Source organism: Sardina pilchardus, chromosome 5 (genome assembly GCF_963854185.1).
Source record: "Sardina pilchardus chromosome 5, fSarPil1.1, whole genome shotgun sequence".
NCBI classification, from domain to species: Eukaryota; Metazoa; Chordata; class Actinopteri; order Clupeiformes; family Clupeidae; genus Sardina; species Sardina pilchardus.
This window is the reverse complement of record NC_084998.1, coordinates 25,044,082-25,055,959: the sequence shown is the minus strand read 5'-3', so window position 1 is coordinate 25,055,959 and position 11,878 is coordinate 25,044,082.

Here is an 11,878-nt window from a genome sequence, read left to right as displayed (position 1 = left end):
CGGGCATTTGGCTCATCATCATCCTCTTCTTCATCATCATCGTGATCTTCAACAGACATGCCAGCTGGTAATTCAGGGCAGGAATCGTTCTCAAGATTTCTGAGCAAAATCTCACTGACTCGATTTGTTGCCCTATTTTGAAATTCGCCATCAGTCAGCTGGTTGAGCAGCGGGATAGAGCTGGAAAGTCCTGAGGCTTCAGACTTGGGTTCCTTCACTAACGCAGGCACAGCTGACGGCAAACCACTGACTATCCTGACAGGCTCCTGCAAAATCCCATCTACTTCCATCTTGGCAGCTGCCAAGGGCCTTTCATAGGTAATTCTCTGAGGTCCTTCTCCCAGACATGACTCTTCAGCATTCTTGGCCTCTGAAGTGCCAAACCTGTTACGAGACATAATGACCACGTGTAGATACCAGACTAACAATTTACAGTCGGCAAAGCTGAACTAAAATCAATGAGGGAAAACAATGAATGCCCTATAACGATGCTACTTAAGCTCAATTTGCGGTCAAAAAGCGCTACTTCAGTTACAATAAAATGCACAATTAGTCACAAATCAAAATCTTGGTGAGTATGAAATAATTACATCCAAATAGAACATTTACAGCCAATGTGCATAATATAACATTCATTCATATTGTTGCAGAAATAGGTGTTACCCTGACCTTTTCGTTCCATATAGAATGACATGTGCAGCAGGAACAGCCAGAACTTCACTGAGGGCTGGGATTAGGTAATAATGAGCCGTCCGGACCACTTTCACTACTATGCCGGCACAAAGCTGGCAAACTTCTTCCCTGGTCCTCTGTAAATGAAATCAGATGATACGTTTTTTCATCACATCAGAGAAGAATATTAAAACAAAGAATATTGTAGAATTTTTTTTCTCTACACTTTATGATTGACGAGAAATAGTCTATATCAATGCTATTATGAGAATGAAATTGAGCTCACAGGCACACATAGAGCCTCACGGACGATTCTCCAATGCCTGAAAAAGGGAAAAGACATTTAGAACATATAGCAAAACCCTAACAACCACCACCATAATATCACCCTGTTGTTGTTGATGAGTCTTGTTATTAGTAGTAGGAGTAGTAGTAGTGTTAGTCTCTTACTCTTCCGTCATGTTTTCCACAAGGTGGCGTATCATGGGAGAAAGATTCATATGATCCAAATCTGAAAATATCACTACAGTTATAAGTTGAATGGAAACGTTTTAAATGGGATGAGGCACTTGTGCTAATTGTATGACAATAACCACATTTTTCTGACCATTAAGCATTATTTTTTACTATTATATTGACATTAGGCTATTTAGCACGTCTGAATTTAATTTAGACTAACCTGCATCAATCGTTGAGGTCCTCATGGTGGAGCTACATTCAGCCCTTGATTCCTCAGAAGATTTCTTCTTTGGCTATGGCACAACACACAATCATTCATTTATTCACAATAGCCTAGTAGAATATACAGTAGGCCTAGCCTATGAATTTAGTTAATGTCAAAATAACTTGTCAGCCATAGGCCTATGACTCGGGGTGAATTATTCTCTACTGTATCCGGTTGGCATCGCTTTTACCAGTTGTTCTATGCCAGGATATTATAACCTAAGTAAATACATGACTTTCCGGCATTTGATAGACTCCTGAGCTATTCGTTCAGATGAGTAGGCTATAGGCTACGGCATAACGTCAAAGATTTAATTAATTCTACAGTAGGCTAGGCCTACAGTGAATAGCCTACCTCACCTCTGTAACAGATACATTTGACTCAAATAATTACTTAATTTACCTCGTTTCCTTCCGACATTGCGAAGTCGGGAAGACAGAAGCCTGCAAATATAATTTCAGTCTTTTAAAATAAGTCAGCATACAAAACCCAGCAAAGTCGCCGTGCTCAATCAAGTTTTGGTTCAGTTTTGTCCGACAGAGAGAACTTGAAATATCACCATGAAAACACCTATATTATGACGCGGTAGGCTACAACTTCTGATATCCTGTGCGTCACAATGGCCTGACCTGCCCCGTGCTTGCTTTACATTTCCAATCTTCACAAAGTCGTTCTCAAACCAGATTATAGGTAAAAAAATAAATAAATAAATAAAACAAAATAAAACATGGCACTCGAGGCAGCATGCTACTGTATGACACGATGTACAAGTTTGAGCACAATGTTGCTAATCGTAGCCTTTCAGTCATTTGATTACGCGCAAGAGTAGCCTTGTCGTCAAGTAGCCTAGGTGAAATTTATTTCATGCGTTTACAGCCTATTTATAGTGTCTTTTTACCAGATTACAGAGGATCTCACTGGTCTCCTTCTATCAAAGTAAAGTTTGAGTAGAATTGATTAGGAAAACAATTCATTTTGTTTTAAGCGTTGGAAAGTACTCACCTGGTCCCTAACCCTATGAGCCATATTGGGCCACACACTACCATTCATCCTCTGAATCAGTGTGTCCTCTGTATTCAGCATCTAATATGATATCAAGGTAATGGAACGTATAGTTCGAGCATCCATGCCTGCCCATTATAGAAATAACAATATATTAATGGGGACTCAAGCGACTGAATTGCACTGGCAAACCGGTCCTTTGTGCACACAATGGGCCCTGCCTCCCCTCCCCTCCCCATTTCAAAGTAGGTGTTGGTATTAGGCCGTCACCCACTTCAGTGATTGACTGACCATCTCTATGCCATATTTCTACTGTTGGTTCATCAGAAAGTCATTACATTCTCTGTCACAGATACAAATAGGCCTACTGTATTGCATAGGTACCCACGTGATATTGGTAGGTCACCCATATTATGCACTTCACTCCTACAGCCTGAATTCGGATAAAAAAAAAAGGGTCGCCTTGTAAAATGTGAATTGTGACGATCCAGCTTTCCCGTGTTGGGTTCGTTCCTGGCCCTCTTGGTCAATCTGTGTAAATCTGTTGGCTGCTGTTCTGTGTTTGTCTGTGCCAGCAGGGGGAGCTCTAGGTTTGTGGTGATGTGGCTAATTGGTGGCCTAATTGGGAGCCACTTACAGTAAAACCCGGGACCTCTCAGATCGACAATATAGTTCTTTTATCTCTCTTTCTGACCTTGTAATTTGATGCATTACAATTCAAAAATGTCTGTGCTCCTCAGGACATACCTTCCACTGACATGGGTACTACTAACACATATGAGGAATATAATTTTAGTTTATAATAATATTTATTTTTGATTCACAATAATAACAATTTATGTTGATTAACATAATTTTCATAGAAAACAATAATTAATACTTTTTAGCATTTCTTTTGCTGTTTTCATGGTGAGGAAATGCAGTGTAGTCTACCTAATATTTGTGATATTGGTCAAATTTGTTAATGTAATTTGAAATAATTTTAAAGCTCCTCTCAAAGTCTTTTTCAAGAATCACATTTGAGTTTGGGACCAGATAATGACCTGATGTTTAGCTTTCTTCATCATCTCCATTTTTGTTTTTGCAGTGTTATTGAGTCTAATTAGTGGTGGAACCAACCACATGATAACAACTCTACTTACACCATTCTAGACCATTACCCAATTTAGATTTAATTCTAACAGAACACATAACACTTTTACATCCACCAGGGGTCAGTGAATCAGTCATTTTATGTTATTTCCATTACAGTAAATACAAACGTCATTATTTCATTGAATGCATATTTAATTTGACTTTGACAAGTTCAATGAAAATAAAGTATTTGGTCAATGAAAATAGCCGGATTTAGGTGTAGAAAAGATAATCTGATGGTGTAGTTGATTCAAGTGAGAAGGTCACATCTCAAGAGAGGATGCGTTGGCAAGCCCTGGTTGGACCCTCAGAGGCAGTGAGCTCAGCAGTGGTCTTTTCAAGCTGAATCTCATGAGAGGATGTTGCACAGCCTGGAAGAATATGTCAAAGACATTTCAGAATAGTTTCAATGACTGAATGTTCAATGTTTGTATCTATTTTTTGTTGTTGTTTTTATTACCTGGCACATTGCTGTTTTCTTCAGTTGAGTTGACATAGTCACAATGTGCAACTTTAGCACCCCTCATTAATTTCTGATAAAATTAGAAAGAGACTAATTATTTCAAATTCAAATACTGATGATGAGACATTTCATGTGCATACTCACAGATCATGTTGAATCAGTTTTGTCCTTCAGTCACTAATCTATGAGATAAGCATGGTTAAACTCAATATTAACATGTGTTAGCATGAACTGAACTCCACCTTGAAGGAGAGCTTGACCTTAGGGATCCTGAAGAAACAGCACCCCACTGTCGCTTCCTCCAGTGGCAACTCCAGTGGACCAGCAGACACAGGAGACTCTCTCAACTCAGACAAGGATGCATTTGCCTGAACTTTAGATGAACCTGTGACAAACAAAATTTAGTTTATATACAGTATCCTATCTATTCAAACTGTAAGTTACAGCAGGGAGATCAGGTTTAAATACCAACAAGAACTTACTTGTCTTTGCAACAGCAGAATCCTTGCATTCACTGACTTCTCCTCTCCTTGATTTCTGAAGAACATTTATAGAAACTAAAAGTTATACCCTACAACTAGGTATTGCAATGTATGCTTTACTGTGCAGTACAACACCTCATGACCTATATGAACTAAATGATAAGCATGATACTCTACCTTCCAGTTGAATGTCGGCATCTTCAGCCGAAAGGGAAACAAGTTGTTCCTGGTCTTTTCCTCTCTTTTTTTCTGAGGTCCAATTGCAGTTTGACTTGGTGGTAGACATGCAGATGCAATTGCCTTTGTCAGTTGTTCTACCAGTGAAGATGTCAAAGATGGATTTTGTGACTTCAGGGCAGAACAGAGCATGTTTTCAGACCCAAAGTCCTGAGTGAGCTCCTTGTAAACTACTCTGAAAATGTGGTGAATATTCACTTCCTGTGGATGATGTCCATCACTTCTGATGCCAAAAGTTTTATTCAGCTCATTCAGAATGTCCCCAATCAAGTCATTGGAACTCCATCTGCAATAAAATGGATGAACTCCAGTGCCTTGTTGCACGAAGCAACGACTTTCGCTCATCAGCTGTGTTTGCGTTCGTGGAGACCCATCTGTCACCAGCTACACCTGACGAGGCTGTGGAGTTGGAAGGCTTCTCCTCGTTTCGGGCAGACAGAGACTTTGCGGCAGTGAACAAGTCGAGGGGTGGAGGACTATTGCTCTTCGTCAACAACCGATGGAGTCGTGATGTTACAGTGATCAGCCGGCATTGTTCTACCGAGTTGGAATCCCTCTGTATCCTCTGCCGTCCATTCTATTCCCCCCGTGAGTACAGCTCATTTACTCTCATGTGTGTCTACATTCCACCGTCCGCTGACGTCACTACAGCGGTAGACACACTGGCTGAGCATGTAATGAGTGTGGAACGCCAGCACCCGGATAGTTTTGTCATAGTTGTGGGCGACTTCAACAAAGCAAATCTCAGCCGGGCGCTCCCTAGGTTCAGGCAACAAGTCACATGCACCACCCGGGGAGACAATATTCTTGACCACTGCTACTGTACTATCCGGCAGGCCTATCACTCTGTCCAGCGTGCTGCACTGGGAAATAGCGACCATGACCTCATCCACCTGATACCCCGCTATAGGCAGAAATTAAAACTCTCGAAACCTGTAGTGAGCCAGTTCAGAGTGTGGTCCGGTGAGGAACAGGAGCATCTCCGCGCCTGCCTGGAGTGGGCTGGCTGCGACCAGGCCTTTGAGTGGGCAGGGCCAGAAGCTAACAACAACCAAGATGAATACACTGACACCGTAACATCATTCATCGGCTTCTGTGAGGAGGTTTGTGTGCCTCTCCGCTCCAGGAAGACCTACAACAACGACAAGCCCTGGTTCTCCCCCCAGCTCAAGCAGTTAAGGAAGGAGAAGGAGGCGGCCAGGCGTAGTGGGAGCTGTCATCTGTTCAAGCAGGCCAAGTACAGATTCACTAAGGCAGTGAAGGAGGCTAAACACCGGTACGCAGAGAAGCTACAGCAACAGCTGTCTCAAGGCAACCCCTCCTCCGTCTGGAAAGGCCTGAAGAAAATAACAAACTACAGACCCAAGCCTCCACCGACGCCTGACAGCCTCCCCCTTGCCAACGAGCTCAACGAGTTCTACTGCAGGTTCGAGGTAGAGTCCCCCCCCCAGTCCCCCACCACCACTCACAACCCCGCCCCCTTCTCTGTCACCGAGGAGCAGGTGAGACGCCTGTTCAGGAGACAGAACCCCAGAAAAGCCCCGGGCCCGGACTCTGTATCACCATCAGCCCTGAAGCATTGCGCGGACCAGCTAGCCCCGGTGTTCACTCACATCTACAACACCTCCCTGGAGCTGGAGCGCATTCCAGCATGCTTCAAGGCTGCGACCATCATCCCCATCCCCAAGAAGGCCAAAGTATCGGGTCTGAATGACTACAGACCCGTCGCTCTGACCTCAGTGGCCATGAAGGTGATGGAGCGCCTCGTCCTGGCTCACCTGAAGTCCATCACGGATCCTGCACTGGATCCCCTGCAGTTCGCCTACAGAGCCAACAGATCCACAGAGGATGCTGTGAATATGGCTCTGCATTACATCTTACAACACCTGGACACTGCAGCGACCTATGCCAGGATCCTGTTTGTGGACTTCAGCTCGGCTTTTAATACAATCCTGCCTCACATCCTGGAGCGCCAGCTATCCCAGCTGCGGGTTCCGGTCTCCACATGCAAGTGGATAACCGACTTCCTCACCAACAGGACCCAGCGGGTGAAGCTGGGGTCTTGCATCTCTAGCTCCAGGTCCACCAGTACGGGCTCTCCTCAGGGCTGTGTCCTCTCCCCCGCCCTCTTCACCCTCTACACCAACAGCTGCACCTCTCTTGACCCATCAGTCAAGCTCCTGAAATTTGCAGACGACACCACCCTGGTGGGTCTTATATCCAGGGGGGATGAGTCTGCCTACAGGAGGGAGATTGAGCGGCTGCAAAGCTGGTGTAGCCTGAACAATCTGGAGCTGAATGCCCTAAAAACAGTGGAGATGGTGGTGGACTTCAGGAGAAGCGCAGCCCCGCCCCCACCCCTCATGCTGGGGAACACCCCAGTGGCCACTGCAGAACACTGCCGCTTCCTAGGGCTAACCATCTCCCGTGACCTGAAGTGGGGCCTTAACACCTTGGCCCTTCTGAAAAAGGCACATAAGCGGCTGTTCTTCTTGCGACAGCTAAAGAAATTCAGGTTGCCCAAGTCAATACTAACCCAGTTCTACACAACCATCATCGAATCCATCATCACACAGTCCATCATCACATGGTTCCCTGCTGCAGTAGCCAAGGACAAGGCTAAACTGCAGCGTGTGATCCGCACAGCTGAGAGGGTGATTGGCACCACCCTACCCAGCCTGGAGTTACTCCACAACACCAGGGCATTGAAAAGGGCAAAAAAGATCATGGAGGACCCTTTACATCCAGGCTCCGCCCTCTTCCAAATGCTCCCCTCTGGGAGAAGGCTACGGCTCCCGAGAGCAGTGAAGTCCAGGCATCGCCTGAGCTTCTTCCCTACAGCTGCCAGGCTTTTCAATCACAGTTCGAACTCTCTCTAGGACTGAATGCACTGACGCACTGTTTTGCACCTTTACTGTTGTCCACTGCACTTTACTTTACTTAACTGCTCTCTGCCTGCATATCATCAGCACTTTCAACATTAATACCTCAGCTTCTATTGTCATTATTGTCATGTCTATGTCTATTATATGTCTGTTGCTGTCAACCATATGCATACGTGAATTGGCTGTAAAACATTCCTATTGTGTATCTTCACTATATGGCAATAAACTTAACCTTGACCTTGACCTTGACCTTGATTGGACATATCCAGAACATTGTCTGGAAGTGTGTTCTGGTCAACATTCTGGTGTAAACTATTAATCTTCTTCAGAAGTTGGATGACCAGCATAGACACCAAGGAGGCATAGTTATTGGACTCTAAGAGACGTAAGTGAGACAAAGAGGTACCTCTTTCACCATGTTCATCAAAAATGTGTGGGAGCACATTGTCTGAGCTACTAGTGAAAGATGGCGTTTTGGTGTCCTGTGCCTGTTTGTCTGACAGTTTCTGATAATCCTTGATCAATTCCTTGATGTCATCAGTACTGTTACGTGAGGAAGCTACGTTATCCTGTGACTGTGTGGAAAGTGTCTCCATGACTACTTGTGTCATCACTTGCGTGAATACATCCACTGTGCTCCCAAACTCCTCAGACGTTGATGAAGAGATTGAGGGGAATAAAGATGACAGGACAAGTCGCTTCACAGCCTCCTCTACATAACCGTAAATGAAACCTGATGGAATTTCATTCTTTCCTACGGCTCTTGGTCGCAACTTGTACAGGACGGAGTCTGAGAGACTCTTCCCCACTGGCACAGATAAAGTCTGCACACCATGATAACTTTTAAGGAGCTTCTGTACTTCACCTGCAATATTATGAGAATACTCCATCATTTTGGTGTCTGACATTAATTCTTCCAGTCTTCTAGTGATGTGAACACGTTTCCCCGATTCGAAGATGGTGTCTACCACATGAGTGATGGTCTCGTGTGAACTTTTACTAGACAATGACGAGTCCTTCATTCCAATATTGGAGCACACGAAAACAGGGGAAATCCCTTTGATAGGTACCTCAGGGGAATCAGGAGTGTCACGGAGTCTGTTTTGGTCATTTACTTCTGAGTCAGCAGAAGAGGGTGACAGCAGTCGATGGCTTTGTGGCCTATCCTTGCCTATTTTGATGTCAATCATTTGCACTTCATTCAACATCGCACCAAGGATCTTATGAATCAGAGCTGCTTGCTCTACATTTTCTGCACTCTTGAAATCTCGAAGGTCACTCTGCATGGAGATAATCACGTCGCAAATGACATTTCTGGCATATGCCATTGTTGTTTCCTCTTTTCTGTCAGAGTAGGCAGATTTAGAAAACAAGTTTCCCACGACATTCTTAATGGCACTGAACATTCTTTGAGATGTTGCGCAGATCTTTTTGACAGAAACAGCTCCTATGCCTCGCGCTGTCTCCACAAGATCCTTCATCCCCTCAGTAATGTATTCGACAACATCAAATGCTGCCACATGATAATCTTGACTGGAGACAGTCTCGTTCATGGATTCCATGATTTCACCAACTAGATCATCTGCAAATGCCAATGACAGAGGGTCAATAAAGGCTAGAAAGTGTTTTGCCTGACTTTCCAATTGGGCATTTGGCTCATCATCATCCTCTTCTTCATCATCATCGTGATCTTCAACAGACATGCCAGCTGGTAATTCAGGGCAGGAATCGTTCTCAAGATTTCTGAGCAAAATCTCACTGACTCGATTTGTTGCCCTATTTTGAAATTCGGCATCAGTCAGCTGGTTGAGCAGCGGGATAGAGCTGGAAAGTCCTGAGGCTTCAGACTTGGGTTCCTTCACTAACGCAGGCACAGCTGACGGCAAACCACTGACTATCCTGACAGGCTCCTGCAAAATCCCATCTACTTCCATCTTGGCAGCTGCCAAGGGCCTTTCATAGGTAATTCTCTGAGGTCCTTCTCCCAGACATGACTCTTCAGCATTCTTGGCCTCTGAAGTGCCAAACCTGTTACGAGACATAATGACCACGTGTAGATACCAGACTAACAATTTACAGTCGGCAAAGCTGAACTAAAATCAATGAGAGAAAACAATGAATGCCCTATAACGATGCTACTTAAGATCAATTTGCGCTCAAAAAGCGCTACTTCAGTTACAATAAAATGCACAATTACTCACTAATCAAAATCTTGGTGAGTACGAAATAATTACATCCAAATAGAACATTTACAGCCAATGTGCATAATATAACATTCATTCATATTGTTGCAGAAATAGGTGTTACCCTGACCTTTTCGTTCCATATAGAATGACATGTGCAGCAGGAACAGCCAGAACTTCACCGAGGGCTGGGATTAGGTAATAATGAGCCGTCCGGACCACTTTCACTACTATGCCGGCACAAAGCTGGTAAACTTCTTCCCTGGTCCTCTGTAAAAAAAATCAGATGATACGTTTTTTCATCAGAGAAGAATATTAAAACAAAGATTATTATAGAATTTTTATTCTCTACACTTTATGATTGACGAGAAATAGTCTATATCAATGCTATTATGAGAATGAAATTGAGCTCACAGGCACACATAGAGCCTCACGGACGATTCTCCAATGCCAAAGGGAAAAGACATTTAGAACATATAGCAAAACCCTAACAACCACCACCATAATATCACCCTGTTGATGTTGATGAGTCTTGTTATTAGTAGTAGGAGTAGTAGTGTTAGAGTCTCTTACTCTTCCGTCATGTTTTCCACAAGGTGGCGTATCATGGGAGAAAGATTCATATGATCCAAATCTGAAAATATCACTACAGTTATAAGTTGAATGGAAAAGGTTTAAATGGGATGAAGCACTTGTGCTAATTGTATGACAATAACCACATTTTTCTGACCATTAAGCATTATTTTTTACTATTATATTGACATTAGGCTATTTAGCACGTCTGAATTTGATTTAGACTAACCTGCATCAATCGTTGAGGTCCTCATGATGGAGCTACATTCAGCCCTTGATTCCTCAGAAGATTTCTTCTTTGGCTATGGCACAACACACAATCATTCATTTATTCACAATAGCCTAGTAGAATACACAGTAGGCCTAGCCTATGAATTTAGTTAATGTCAAAATAACTTGTCAGCCATAGGCCTATGACTCGGGGTGAATTATTCTCTACTGTATCCGGTTGGCATCGCTTTTACCAGTTGTTCTATGCCAGGATATTATAACCTAAGTAAATACTATGCCTTTCCGGCATTTGATAGACTGCTGAGCTATTCGTTCAGATGAGTAGGCCTAGGCTATAGGCTACGGCATAACGTCAAAGATTTAATTAATTCTACAATAGTACAGTGAATAGCCTACCTCACCTGTGTAACAGATACATTTGACTCAAATAATTACTTAATTTACCTCGTTTCCTTCCGACATTGCGAAGTCGGGAAGACAGAAGCCTGCACATATAATTTCAGTCTTTTAAAATAAGTAAGCATACAAAACCCAGCAAAGTCGCCGTGCTCAATCAAGTTTTGGTTCAGTTTTGTTCGAAAGAGAGAACTTGAAACATCACCATGAAAACACCTATATTATGACGCGGTACAACTTCTGATATCCTGTGCGTCACAATGGCCTGACCTGCCCCGTGCTTGCTTTACATTTCCAATCTTCACAAAATCGTTCTTAATCACACCAGATTAGGTCAAAATAAATAAATAAATAAAACAAAATAAAACATGGCACTCGAGGCAGCATGCTATGACACGATGTACAAGTTTGAGCACAATGTTGCTAATCGTAGCCTTTCAGTCATTTGATTACGCGCAAGAGTAGCCTTGTCGTCAAGTAGCCTACAGTAGGTGAAATTTATTTCATGCGTTTACAGCCTATTTATAGTGTCTTTTTACCAGATTACAGAGGATCTCACTGGTCTCCTTCTATCAACCTAACCAAAGGCCGCCAGGTGTCTGAGATCACATAGGCCTAGCTCAGATCAGGGACAGTAAAGTTTGAGTAGAATTGATTAGGAAAACAATTCATTTTGTTTTAAGCGTTGGAAAATACTCACCTGGTCCCTAACCCTATGAGCCATATTGGGCCACACACTAGCATTCATTCTCTGAATCAGTGTGCCCTTCTCTGTATTCAGCATCTAATATGATATCAAGGTAATGGAACGTATTAGTGTGAGCATCCATGCCTGCCCATTATAGAAATAACAATATATTAATGGGGACTCAAGCGACTGAATTGCACAGGCAAAC